This window comes from Sorex araneus, chromosome 11 (assembly GCF_027595985.1).
Source record: "Sorex araneus isolate mSorAra2 chromosome 11, mSorAra2.pri, whole genome shotgun sequence".
NCBI lineage: Eukaryota > Metazoa > Chordata > Mammalia > Eulipotyphla > Soricidae > Sorex > Sorex araneus.
This window is the reverse complement of record NC_073312.1, coordinates 55442626-55457148: the sequence shown is the minus strand read 5'-3', so window position 1 is coordinate 55457148 and position 14523 is coordinate 55442626. Positions and strand designations below refer to the sequence as shown.

The 14523-nt window shown below is 36.5% G+C and overlaps 1 protein-coding gene and 1 pseudogene across 1 annotated transcript in view; one reads left to right on the top strand and one right to left on the bottom strand.

Annotated features, from left to right (window-relative positions):
* Positions 1 to 14523, top strand: part of PCDH15 (protocadherin related 15) — a 1456321-nt gene that overhangs the window by 1254615 nt on the left and 187183 nt on the right. The window lies entirely within an intron of this gene.
* Positions 6864 to 9313, bottom strand: LOC105942961 (nascent polypeptide-associated complex subunit alpha-like; annotated as a pseudogene).

Sequence of the window (14523 nt, the reverse complement as noted above, 5' to 3'; positions counted from 1 at the left end):
TGTCTCAGAGTATTCTCTCCATGTTTTCTTCAATGTAATTTATGAATTTAGGTCTGATGCCAGGGTCTTTAATCCAATTTTATTTGAATTTTATGCCTGGTGTTAGATAGGGATCTGCCTTCCTTCTTTGCATGCAAGCAACCAGTTATCCCAACACCACTTGCTGAGGAGGCTTTCCATGCTCTGCTTCATGTGTATAACTGTTTCATTGAAGATTAAGTGTCCATATTAGTGAAGATATATCTAGGTACTCTTAATTTTGTTTTGTTTGCCCTAAAGTCTGTCAATATTCCAGTACCACACTGTTTTGGTGACTAACGCTTCATAGTGTACTTTGAAGTTTGGGAAATCAGGCCTCCCATCTTCTTTTATCCTCAGATTTCTTTGGCTATTCAGGGTGGGGGTTATGGTTATTGTTTTGTATGGATTTCAGGAGTGCTTGATCCATGATTTAAAAAAAAAATATCCTGGGTGATTTTATAGGGACCAATTGAATGTGCATGATGCCTTGTCAAGACTGTCATTTTGACAATGGTGATCCTTCCCACCTGTGGACAGGAGATGTGTTTTCATTTCCTTGTGTTTTTTTAAAATTATTTTAGTAGTTGTTTATAAGTTTTCTCTATATATGTCTTTCAGCCCCTTTTTCCAAGGTACTTGATCTTCTGAGGCCAAACTGTGAATGGGATTGATTTTTTTTAATTCTCTTTTCTCTCTCTCTCTCTATCTTCTTTTTTTTTTTTTTTTGCTTTCTGGTTCACACCCGGTGTAGCACAGGGGTTACTCCTGGTTCATGCACTCAGGAATTACTCCTGGCAGTGCTCAAGGGACCATATGGGATGCTGGGAATTGAAGCCAGGTCGGCCGCATGCAAGGCAAACATCCTACCCACTGTGCATCCCACCAGCCTGGAATTTCTCTTTTCTCTAGTTAAGTATTTGCATATAAAAAGCCATGCATTCCCAAGCAATGATTTTGTAGCCTGTAACTTTACTTTAAGTCCACTCTTTCTGGAAGCTTCTTTGCAGAGTCCTGAGTATTTTCTTTGCACATTATCATGTCATCTTCAAATAAAGAAAAGATGACTTCTTTCCCAATCTGAATGCCTGTTATGTATCATTCTTGCTGAATTGCTTTGGCAAGTATTCCAAGTATTATAATGAGTAGCATTGTGAGATAGGCAACTTTGTATTGTGCCTAGTTTTAGATGGAATGCTTTAAGTTTTTCACCATTGAATAGAATGTTTGCTGTGAACTTGTGGCAAATGAGAATAAGATGATATGTTAAAGGCATATCTATTTCAGTAAGCACTCTTTAAATTAGTTATCAAAGAGAATTTATTATTTCACAATTTACAGTACAGGAGAAAAGATGATTTTTGCACTTCAGCTCATTTACTGCAGTGTCTGCTCAATGCATCATCATTGTGCTTTGTTTGGGGTGAGGGGGAGCAAGAAGGGGGCAGTCAATGAGAAAACTTGAAGCTTATAATCAGAAGTGTTCAGTTTAGACATATAGCCTTGAGGAGTTTCTGAAGGTCAGGAATTCTTATAACACTCCTCATATTTCAGAATAATGACAAGTATAAAAGCATGGAGAAAAGGATTAGAGAAATCATGCTTAGAAACAGTATTGCCTGATAAGTTTAAGCAACTTTCTCAGGAGTGCATAAAATATAGAGTGAATTACTTCCCAGCAAAACTACCAATTGATTCCTTATAGTTTTATGTTGAACTGACTTATTTTGTCTCTAAGTAACAAAAATGATCTCCGAGTAAACAAAATGTTCTTCTAAAACAAAAGAGGCTGGTTGACTTTATTTAACCTGGAACACAATGTGTTCCCCATGTAAGATCCTCATGCTAAATCTTACCTGTGATGAAGTGGGAGTGATACAGTTTTAATCCTTTAAAGCAGTTTTTAAAACATCAGTAAGCTGCAGTGTTTAGAAGGATATTTATGGTGTCATTTCAACAAGAAATTGATATTTTCTTCAACTATATAATTTTATACTAGGCAAAATAAATCTGAACCTCAGTAGTCTGTGTGATTAATGTAGTTGTTGTCTCTCAGTGTGAGGTTCTAAAAATGAAACAAAGGTGGTGAATTTTATGGTACTTTATTTATTTTTGGAAGCTCAGCATGACATTCAACAGTGCCTGGAACTATAATACTTCTTTTTTAAGTAGGCCACAAGTGGGAGATTTTATGGCTTCTCTTTGTGTGTAATGCAAACACTATATGCAGTGGAGTAATGAAAAAAAAAAGCCCATGAAATTTGGAAAAATTGTAATACCTATTTTACTGCACTACCTAAAAGTATTTGTACTGGAGATGTTTCCACGGTCTGTGAATTTTTCTGTGAATATTTTTTTTAACTCGGTCCTCATTCAGACATTGTAGCAGTTCACAAATTGATTATAAAATATTATGCATTAGGGCTGGAGCAATAGCACAGTGGGTAGGGCGTTTGCCTTGCACTGGGCTGACCCAGGTTCGATTCCCAGCATCTCATATGGTCCCCTGAGCACCACCAGGAGTAATTCCTGAGTGCAGAGCCAGGAGTAACCCTTGTGCATTGCCAGATGTGACCCAAAAAGAGCAGGAAAAAAAAAGAAAAGAAAATATTATGCATCGACAATATTTACTTGGAGTTTACCTGTGAATTCAAATTTGGATAAAGGTGCACAATACATTCAGTGGCCAAGAGCCACCTCCCAGGCCTCTCCAGCAGAGGAACAAAGAGATAGGGGATTTACAAATAGATGGTCAAAATGTCCCTTCTAATGCAGAGCTGCTAGAATCGCTATAGAATATCTGAGAGGGTTGGAAGTGTAGGACTGCACTGCATGTAGGTATGATTGATTATTTACAGAGGTAAAGATTTTAAAGGAGCCAATTCTTTTCTCAAGGAAACACTTGGTCTAAGACTAGACTGAGAAATTCACTCAGGGGCGACAGGCTTCTGTATTGCTTTTCTCTTTCCCTTGCTGCCAGTACATATTTAACAATTGAGTTTACTTCTCACTGATATTTTCAGTTATTTGGACAAACACAGTAAGAAATATATATTCTAAAACTTAGTTCTCTGAACTCCAGGGGCAGAGCTGTCTGGGTTTTTACCATAAACCCCAGACTAAGTCCCCAGGCAGGTTAAGCTTTTCCTATGCCATAGGGTCCTGTCTCTTGGGTCATCACAGCTTGTATTAAGACCGTGCTTTATGCTTTCTAGACTTCCCCACCAATGCCAGGGTAGCTTTGCTGTTTGCCCCCAGCCCATCCAGAGGTCTCTGCAGGACCAAGCTTTTTGAGATGTTAGGAACTACAGTGTCTGAAGCCTGAGTCAAGCAATTACGATGAATGCCCAAGGGTAGATATATTTCAGAGTCAATTAACTCCCAAATATTAGGAGCATAGTATTAATGGTATTTTCTATGTTTAAGCGAAGAACATTTCTCTATAGTAAAATATGAAAAGGTTATAAGGGAAAGAGAAAAGCAAGTAATTAACTATAGATGCAAAGTCCAGAGCCACCAGAAGGCTTGACTTTATAAGTAAACAAGCCTGACTTGGGGGATTTAGTAGCTAACAGAAGAAGGAGAAATAAAGCACAAATGAAAGGTTAAAGATAAACTCGGGGGATCAGAGGTGCTCATAAGAGCACTGTAAGCTTCTCTGGGGAGAGGAAAAAGGGCAATTCACTGATAAAGCCCAAAACACTTAGGATTATTATCCAACATTTACCCATTTAGCAAATATAAGAATCTGATTTTATAATGGGCACTATACAATGTGTTTATTAGTTGCTCAATAAATATTTATTGTTGTATAATATCAGATATATAATAAATACTATCTACTTTCACTACCTGATCAGTAATGACTAATCTTTTTTATTGTTCAGTGCAACATTTTTTGCCGATTTGCAATGAATTTTAGCCATCTTTAATAATTTTGGGTAATTATGTTTGTTTCCTCAATTTACATTGAGATTGATAATTGTATATCACAACTTGTTCTTAAATATACCCAATCATAATTAGGTTCTTATTATTTCATATCCATAGTATTGTTACAACCTCATAATTGCTTCATAAGATTATAGTCTCTAAATCTCATACTTATCTTTAATCTAATTGATGAAATAGCATCTGACAAACATAATTCAACTCTATATTTCTTAATGATGCAAAAAAATAAAGTACATTTCTAAGTACTACTTTACAATTTAATCATTAGTTATATGAAATGCCTTGTAATGACTAATCTATATCCTTAGAATTCTACCATCTCCATTTGCTTCTGTACTTGCTAACTGACTTAATTTCTTCTTTGTCCATTCCTTTAAAGATAAAGCATGCTGAATAATTCTAGTTAGACATAATCTCTTCAAGGATAGCTTTTATGAATTGTACTATGTACAACAAGAGAGTCTCTTGCCCGCACGCTTGGCTGTCTTCCCTGGGGCCCCTTGGAGGGGATGGGTTCCAGCTACCCTCCCCACCACAAGCAGAGCTCCCGGCAGCCAAAGACTTCCAGAATCTAGCTACAGCCATGCTGGAGGCCCCTCTCCACACGTTCGGACAGGTCTCATGCATGAAGGTACGGGAAGAGGAACCCAGGTGTGTGTAATGCCATCAACGGCCAACATCCAGAGAGAGACTTAAAAGCAAGCCCTCAGAAGCGGTATCATGTAGCCTGCTTCTTCCTCTGGGAGAAACTGGCAATCTTCTGAGAGTTTCCTGCCCACATAGGCAAGCCTTGCAAGCTTCCCATGGTGTATTCATATGCTAAATCCAGTAACAAGCTGGATCTCATTTCCCTGACCCTGAAAGAGCCCCCAGTGTGTTGGGAGGGCCAGAGGCAAGATAGCCTTCTAAGATCTCAGGGAAGGGACAAAATGAGAGGTTACTGAGCCTGCCCGAGAAATCAGAGATTAATGGGATTTTCGTGATTCGTGATTCATGACTATGTACTAGATTATGTGGGCCCATGATTCCACATCCTATAAATAACTTTTTAATAATGCTTATTAGTATATATTGAAGTTATCTGTTTAGCAGTAATGGTTATATTAAACTTAAAACTTAATAGTCCTGACCAATATTTAACGTTTATATAATACTAAATTAAGTAATATTTTTTGGATTCAAATGTTCAAAAGTGTAAAATTTTACCCTGACAATTCATAAACATTGTAACAATATAAGAAGCATCTATCACTGTATCACTGTCATCCCGTTGCTCATTGATTTGCTCGACCGGGCACCAGTACAGTAACATCTCCATTGTGAGACTTGTTACTGTTTTTGGCATATCGAATACGTCACAGATAGCAAGGCAAACACCTTACCTGCTGTACTATTGCTCCAGCACAATAAGCATCTATATCACATATATATTTTTACCTCACATACCTTATATGTGTATAAGTAAAAATGATATCTTATCAAATAAAGAAAATATTTTATATTATCATTTACTTTTATATTTTTAACACAGAAAATAGTACACAGAGAGCAGACTTAAGAAACAATGTTTTGGTTTTGATTTGTTTTTAAATAGTGCAGATTTTAATTAATTGGCATTTGGTGTCATACCCTGCGATGCTCAGGGGTTATTCCTGTATCTGTGCTCAGGAATCATTCCTAGTGGTGCTTGGGGGGACCACACGGGATGCTGGGAATCAAGCCTGGGGTTGTTCACGTGCAAGGCAAATACTTTACCCACTGTACTATTGTTCTGGCCCCTTAAGAAGCAATGCAAATGCAAAAAAACTATTGGAAATAGTATAGGAGGAATATATTTATCACCTATGAGAGGGAAGCAATAATGAAACACATTCCCTGGGAATAGATTATTACTTAGAGGGAAGCAAACAGACATGCTACTAACTTGCTTGATCACTCATTTGAAATTGCAGTTTTTATGTACACATGTAATATTTACATTCAGTAAATACCAGAAGAAACAGTACCAACATTTTTGTTGTTTAAAAACCATGCTTCATTCATCTTACTATGCCATTTAATGCTACATTAAATATTTATGAGATTAAATTTTTATAGATATTTTACTTCTCTTTTATCCACTGATGAGAACCCATACTTGTTCAAGTTAGATTAATTTGCAAATGTGATAGCTCACTGGAATGACAGATTGACTTTGCCTTTAACTAAGGAAGAAGATTAGAATTTTTTTTTTTTACAGAAATGATTCAGGGTCTGAAATCTTTTAAGGTGAAATATAATCCTTTATATATTAATTAAACTGTGCAATATAGAGAAAGTAATATGACTTTAAGTGAATTTAATAAATGTTGTAAGATAAACATAACTATGATACAACAAAGATATATAATATTCATCAAAAAAGACCCTATATTTTGCTTCTACTTTCAATCATTTTTCATCACCCATAGATTCTTATTTTAATTTAATTTCAATTTTATTTCTATTTATATTCTTTTTTGTGTGTGTTTGTTTTTTGGCCACACTTGGCCATGCTCAGGTCAGACTCTGTGCTCATTACTGAGGGATCACTCCCAATGGGCTTGAGAGACCTTGCTGCATATAAGGCAAGTGTTCTACCTGGTGTACTATCTCTCCAATCCATGGATTTTATTTTTACCTAAGTAATTTTAACATAATTTAAAGGTATTAAGTGGTAGTTTGTAATTAATGTGTTTTATATTTCTTTATACCTTGCATCTTAAAGTCTCTTCCTTCTTTCCTTCCTTTCTTTTTTTTTAAATCCAGCAATAAGCCATAACTTTATAATGATAGAAACAGTGAAAATTTCAAACCAAGCTGCAATTACTCTTTTGAAACACCAAAAAATGGGTCTCCATTTTTCCAGATGGCTAGATTGTTAGTTCCATAATAGCATTTACAATATCACTACTATTGTTCTTTAGGTCTCCAACTGCCTTTGCTCTCTACAGATTTACTTGTGACACGACCAATTCAATATCCTTAACTTCCCACATCCTTTTCATCAACTTCTTCCTCTTCATTCTCCCCTTGTGCAGTTGGAGTCAGTGTGTTTTCTTGAATGTTTGAGACAGCTTCACCTTGAACTTTGAATTTCTCAGCAGCTGCTAACAGTGCTTGAGATAAATCTTTGATCTTTGCGTCCTTGAAAACTATGTAGGTACTTGAAGCTAGATGCAGATAGATCTCTTGTTATGTGATGACAAAGAGAATATTCTTAGATTTTGAATTTTGATTCTAGTAACCCCTGTAACTTGTCGGAAACTCAGTTTGGACAAGCCCTTCTGTGACTTCTTTTCACTGTGGCTCTGTTTTGCTTTCCTGACTGGTTCTTCATCAATCTCTGCAGCTGTTGCCAGCTGCTGAGCTTGCTGTGTGGTTGCTGTATGGAATCCTGTTCCTCAACTTTTGGTACTGATTCATAACTGTCAGATTCTGCTACAGATTTGGTCTCAACCTGGGGCTGTGACAACTTCTGCTCATTGACAGGGGCAATTTCTGTGGCTTTACCCAACTTTTGGTGCAAGGAAAATGGAAGCAAGATGGCAATAGAAAGAGCATCCCTCCTTCCCTCTCTCCTTCCTTTCCTCCTTCCCTCCCTCCCTCCCTTCCTTCCTTCCTTCCTTCCTTCCTTCCTTCCTTCCTTCCTTCCTTCCTTCCTTCCTTCCTTCCTTCCTTCCTTCTTTCCTTCCTTCCTTGCTTCCTTCCCTCTTCCTTTCTTTCTCCTTTGAGTTTCAGTAGGACTGAATATGATGGAAATAGATTTCATACAGAGGGATGCAGAAAAAATCTAGAAAGATACAATTAAGTCTCCCAAATTTAGCCCCCTGTGAATGAAAAATTTTATGTATATATTAATTTTCATTGGGGCAAGAAGAATAGCACAAGGCTTTAGGCATTTTGTATTGCATGTGGCCAACCATTGTTTGACGCATGGCATCACAGACACAGAGTCCCTGAGCGTTGATGGATGCAGCTCTGGAATCCCTGACATCCCTATGTGATTTTTTTATTGATTGGGTGGCCCCTGTAATCCTTGGCTACCAAGAGTCTGAGCAGCACAAGGGTCATGGTCGCTTGCATTGAAACACCTGCCGGGTTGACCTGAAGTGGTCTCCAAGTCCCTTTTACATTGCTTGGGGGCACGCTGTCAGAAGAGAAAACTCATTTCTTTAACTTTGTTTTTTTACTTTTCTACTAGTAGTAAGTTTTGAGACTCTGTAATGATAATCCATAAGGTGTGTATTTCTACAACTTTGCTCTTAAATTCATTGTTAAAATCAGTAAACTCCTTCACAGTGAATTCTACACTATTTCTAGATCATTTTTCTGCTGAATTCCAAGTTTCAATTTATTATGCTGCTATAGTATTTTATACTGTTATACAAATTATTTAAAGGACCAACCCTGAACAAAGACCACCAGTTGGCATATTAATATCCTAAATCAAAACCTTTGCTGAGTGTAGGAGCCTGATCAATTTTCTTAATTTTTCTGCAATTATGTCATTATTGTTGTTGTTGTTGTTGTGTTGTTGTTTGGTTTGTTTTGAGGACCACACCTAGTGATGCACAGGGCTTACCTTTTACTCTGTGCTCCAGATTTACTCCTGGTAGTGCTCAGGGAACCACATAGAATTCCAGAGATTGAACCTAGGTTGGTTGCATGTAAGGCAAGTACCCTACATGGTATACTATTGCTCTGGCCCATATTTCCGCAGTATTCTTATCTGTAAAATGTAAACTACAGTAATTGTCTTTCTGGGTGTTTGTAAGAACTAAAATAGAGTAAACATGTAAAGCTTATATCATGTAGAATCTCCACTCTAAAATTGATATTAAATTATATACACATATAATTTACATTATATATGTATATATATACACCTATATACATGTTTTTATATATAGCAACTCCAAAGGCAAGTGTAAAAATGGTTATTATTAGTGTCAGATAAATCAAACTATAAAATTTTATAATGTTGAAGTTGTAATATTGTAGCTTACTAGAAATGAAAAGCAAAGAAATGAAACGCAAAGAAATGATTTAATGCAAGCACTTATGCATATATGTGTGTGTCTATGCCCAACTATATTCTGTCAAACATGAATTTAATAACTTAATAAAAAGATACTACAGGTGTTGAATTGGGTAAGAGAATAAGATGCAGCTTCAAAACCTTGCTTCTAGGAAAAGCATAATGTGCAATTTTGGGGGATGATTCAGACAACAAACCTTCAAGTGTCAACTGCTTACAGATGGCTTTAGGTTGTAGGGAACTGCTTGTTTCAAGGTCATGAACTCTCAAAATATCCCACATTCTGACTGATGCCGAAATGCAAAGGCCTAGCCAATTTATTCTAATTTTAAATGATTCTACCATACAAGACTGCCCTTCGTTCTGCAATTGTTTGATTTCTCTCTCATTTCAGTTTGATTTTCACAACCGTTGACCCCCAAAGGCACACTTCAATGCTTCTCTTGCAAATAAATAGTCTTATATTCTTCCTGCCTTTTTTTATTTTTTGGGTTACACCCAGCGATGCATAGGGGTTACTCCTGGCTCATGCACACAGGAATTATTCTGGGTGGTGCTCGGGGCACTGTATGGGATGCCTGGAATCAAACCCGGGTTGACCGAGTGCAAGGCAAACTCCCTACCCACTGTGCTATCACTCCAGCCCCTGTTCCTGCTTTTTTACTGGAGAAAAAAAAAATGACCTTCATGTAAGATATTTGGGGAGTTTTTTTTTTTTTTAGTGTCTTTGTTGTTTTTTTTTGTTTCTTGGTGCTAGGGAATGAAATTAGAGCCCAGAGTTGTAAGAAAAGTAATGCTCTGCTCCACCCATACAAGTATGGTTGTTTACTTTTTGTTTTTATTTTTCTTTCAAGTCATATAAGAAAAAAAAGACGGTATACTTCTTTTTTAAAAAAAAACTGCATTTATTTTACAAAATTAATAAATGAATGCAGGTAATATATTTCTGGCTTGTTTTCTCCCTATTAAGTTTATTATATCACAGAAATATTAGTTCATTGGGATTCTGTAACCCAGAACTGAAAAGAGACCTTCTGGGAGTCATAATTCACACCATGGAGATTCAGAAAATACAGTCTCTTTTTCACTGTCTTATTTCTCCATCTGAACATTTTTATAGATACTCCTCAGAGTCTGCAGTCTTCTCTAATGGTTTTATGACTCCTCAGTATCATACTCATCCAAGTCTTCACAGACAGATCTCTATCAAAATCGCTCAGTCTTTATGAAAGTAGCAAGAGTGATGCTTCCTCCGAGTAAACCAAATCAAAGTGATTCAACATTGTCATGTTGCATGGTTGCTTCAGTCTCTATTTAGATTTGTAAGATGTTAAGTTTGAAGAAGTCAGTAACTTTCTTCTATATTTTCTGCAATGATTCTTGGTAGACAGATTACAGTTTCAGTTTCTCAGAGTAATATACTTTATTTAACTTACAATGTTTGTCAGCTTTTAATTCTGTGTTCTGTTCTTTTACATCAGTAAATTATATATTACTTAAATTGCTTATAATTATCAACATAATCATGTAGAATATATGTGATTATTCTCAGGATAATTTTCTGCTTTGATTAATGTTACATGATCTTCTTGTTGATAACACACTATCAATAAAAGAACATTCATCTGAAAGAGTTCTCCCCTATTTAAAAATATTTTCAATCAGGCTTAGTTTCTGTTACTTAACCATGAACTATTATTATATTTTTGTTTTCTTTTAGGGTCACATTCAATAGATTTTCTCCTGACTCTTGTCCAGGGATTACTTCTGATGCTGCTCATAGATAGTTTAGGGAATCACCAAAGTTTACAGCATGCAAAAATAAGAGCTTTAATGCTTATATTATTTCTACAACCCAAACTATGACTCTTTTTTAATTATTCATATACTATTTGAGTCTTTCATTAATTGACAATTATTAAATATATGTATATTTGTAATTTTAAGGTGAGAATCAGGATTATTTTAAATAATTTTTTTTAATTTAATTTTTTTTTTGTACCTACCTAGAATATCTCGCCTGCATGGCAGAACCTGGCAAGCTACCCATGGCATATTTGATATGCCAAAAACAGTAACAACAACTCTCACAATGAGACGTTACTGGTGTCAGCTCAAACAAATCGATGAGCAACAGGATGACAGTGATACAGTGATAAAGAAAACAGTATATTTGACTACTATGTGCTGCATAGTAATTATGCTGATATAGTTCCCAACTATTTGCACAATTGGTATTGCAGAGAAATGTACTATAATTTTCAGTAGTAAAGAGAAAAGGAAAATAGCTAGAAAGAGACAATTGTGGCAGAATTTGAACCCAGTATGTCTGATTCAACAGGAGATTGAGGTGCAGTAAAAAGAGAATCTTAGCTTCTTCCCCCTCTGAATATGAATGTGTTCTGAATGAGTAGAAGGAGAAAATAAAATCAGAGGGCCAGAGAAATCCTATAGAGGAAAAGTACATATCTCGCATATGGCCCTCACCCCCCAGTACCATGTTATCACCCTGAGCATTACTGTGTATAGTTCTGGAGAATGGCATGCATTCAATGACCCCACTCCCAGAACCACTCACTAGGTATGAGGCTCCTGATCAGTCTGAGAAAGATGTGGCTAATACCTAGCATTATAGAACCAGAGCATTTCCATATTGTCTGAATTCACAATAAACCAGTAGCCTGGTTGGCCAGAGAATGGCTAGAAGTAGGACCTAGAAAATCACATAGAAGATCCCCAACAAAATCACTGTCACAGTCACTGTCATCCCATTGTTCATCGATTTGTTAGAGCGGGCACCAGTAACGTCTTTCAATGTGAGACATTGTTACTGCTTTTGGCATATCCAATACACCATGGATAGCTTGCCAGGCTCTGCCATGCAGGCGCCATAGTCTCAGTAGCTTGCCAGGCTCTCCAAGAGGGGCAGAGGAATTGAACATGGATCGTCTGCGTGAAAGGTGAACGCCCTACCGCTGTGCTATCACTCCAGCCCTACAACAAAATAAAGGCAGCAAAGAAATAATTTCTTGAAATGCAACTGAGTACATTGTTTGCTACAATAGGAAATATGACCTTCATTTACAGCAAGCAGAGGATTGCATATAAAACATGTGACTCTAACCCAACATTTTTAGTGACATTCCAGTTAAGAAAAAGTGAACATATCAAAAATTTAGTACTTAGGTCAAGGAATAATGGATCCAATAATAAAATCAGGGAGTCAGAATCTATATCCCTAGATTTTACTACAGACTTCATCAAAGTAGGTTAATATGATAAAACTGTGACAATGTATAGAAAAAAGAAAAAGTGCTCATTTAATGCTTATGATTTAGATATGTGTGCTTAGATTCATTAAAATTATTATTCATAATATGTGTGAATTAGATGATTATTTTTCTTATTAATAGACATATGTGTAATAAAATTGATTATTTCTTTAGTATGAAATATGGTATTGATAATCTAATATTTCCACATTCCCCCAGAAAATGCAATTATGGAGATTTTCAGAGAAGTGAACCTAGCTGCTATATTTTTCTATTTTCTAGCTATTATTTTCTCACAGTGCTAGCACAAATTGTTTGTGAATGAACACAATAAAGGAAAACTACCCTCTGACCAATAACTGTACAATCTGAAACTTGGAGTATTCTTGTTTCTTTCTTTTTGTGTGTGATAAGGTGGTAGGGGCTTAGGGGAGCTGGATCCCCAGTGACTCTCAGCCAATCAAACATGTAGTTCAATATCAGGGCACAATATCGTTGCTTGTGTTCGGTGGTCTGTGGTGTGGGGATTACCATGATGAACCCAGAAGTGCTGGGGTACTAGAGGGCTATTCACATTGATGGTGATGCTCAGGGTATCAGTCTATGTCAGGAATGGAACCTGGGTCAGGCATGTACTAATCATCTACCCCAACCTCTACAATCTCTCCTAGCTCTATTCTTATTTATTTAGGGAAAAACAAATATAAACCGTTTGTATTTAAAATATAGGAATAATAATCAGATAAGTGTAGCTTAAAATTGTATCAGTGAAGAAGCTCATGAAGAAATTGGATAAGCAGATTAATACATTTTTAATGAAGACAGAGGAAATTAATTTTTAAAAATTTAGAAATAAAACAACTCATTGTGTCAGACTCTGACAGGTAAGGTTAAACACACGGGTACATATGCACTACATAATCACATAATGCGAACTACCTGAGGCAAAAAGTGATCCATAGTGATTTCTTATTCACTATTTAAAATCATGTTGACTATTGGCTAGCACTACAGAGAATGTTAAAAGAGTTAATATGACATAATAGTTTGGGAACCATTGTAGGAAACAAGTTACTGCAATTAATGTTGAAGCAGCAGTGATTAGATTAAAGTATTCATTTCTAGGTGCTGAAGACAGATTGTAGGCAATAAGGTGCTTGAGTTACATATGGCAGACCCTGGCCCATATAACACTACTTTTTTGCAACCTTGATAAAACCACTAGCCAGTTTGACTAGAAGTACCTCAAGGAAACCCAGACTTCCTGAGCATTGTTTGTTTTGAGGACCCTGCTCAAAATAAATAAAAATGCATACAAATATATAAATAAATTGTTCATTTCTTGTAATTTGGAAGTTCAAAGGCCATTCATATACTTCAAAAGGTGCATATAGGCTCTAAAATGAAAAAGTAATTTATTGGGTGGGCAATGACTTAAGGCAAAAAAGTATTCTTAACTGTAGAACATAGAAAACATATGTTTATATACTAACATACAACATATATTTTGATGGTAATAAAGTTGATTTTATTTATATTTTAAATTTATTTATTTTTAATTAATGAATCACCGTGGGGGTACATTTACAGATTTATACACTTTTGTGCTCATGCTTCCTTCATACAAAGTTCGGGAACCCATCCCTTCACCAGTGCCCATTCTCCACCACCAGTAAACCCAGCATCCCTCCCACCCTCCCCAATCCCATCTCCCCCCACCCCACCTTGCCACTGTAGCAGGACATTCTCTTCTGTTTTCTCTCTCAATTAGCTGTTGTGGTTTGCAATAAAGGTGTTGAGAGGCCTCTGTGCTCAGTCTCTAGCCCTCATTCTGTCCGCAACACCCTTCCCCCGCATGGCCTTCGACTACATTATAGTTGGTGATCCCTTCTCTGAGTTGCCCTTTCCCCAGAATGTGAGGTCAGCCTCCAAACCATGGAGTCAACCTCCTGGTACTTATTTCTACAATTCTTGGGTGTTAGTCTCCCACTCTGTTATTCTATATTCCACAGATGAGTGCAATCTTTCTATGTCTGTCTCTCTCTTTCTGAATCATTTCACTCAGCATGAAACTTTCCATGCCGATCCACTTATATGCAAAATTCATGATCTCCTTTTTTCTAACAGCTGCATATTATTCCATTGTATAGATGTACCAAAGTTTCCTCAAACAGTCATCCGTTCTAGGGCATCCGGGTTTTTTCCAGATTCTGGCTATTG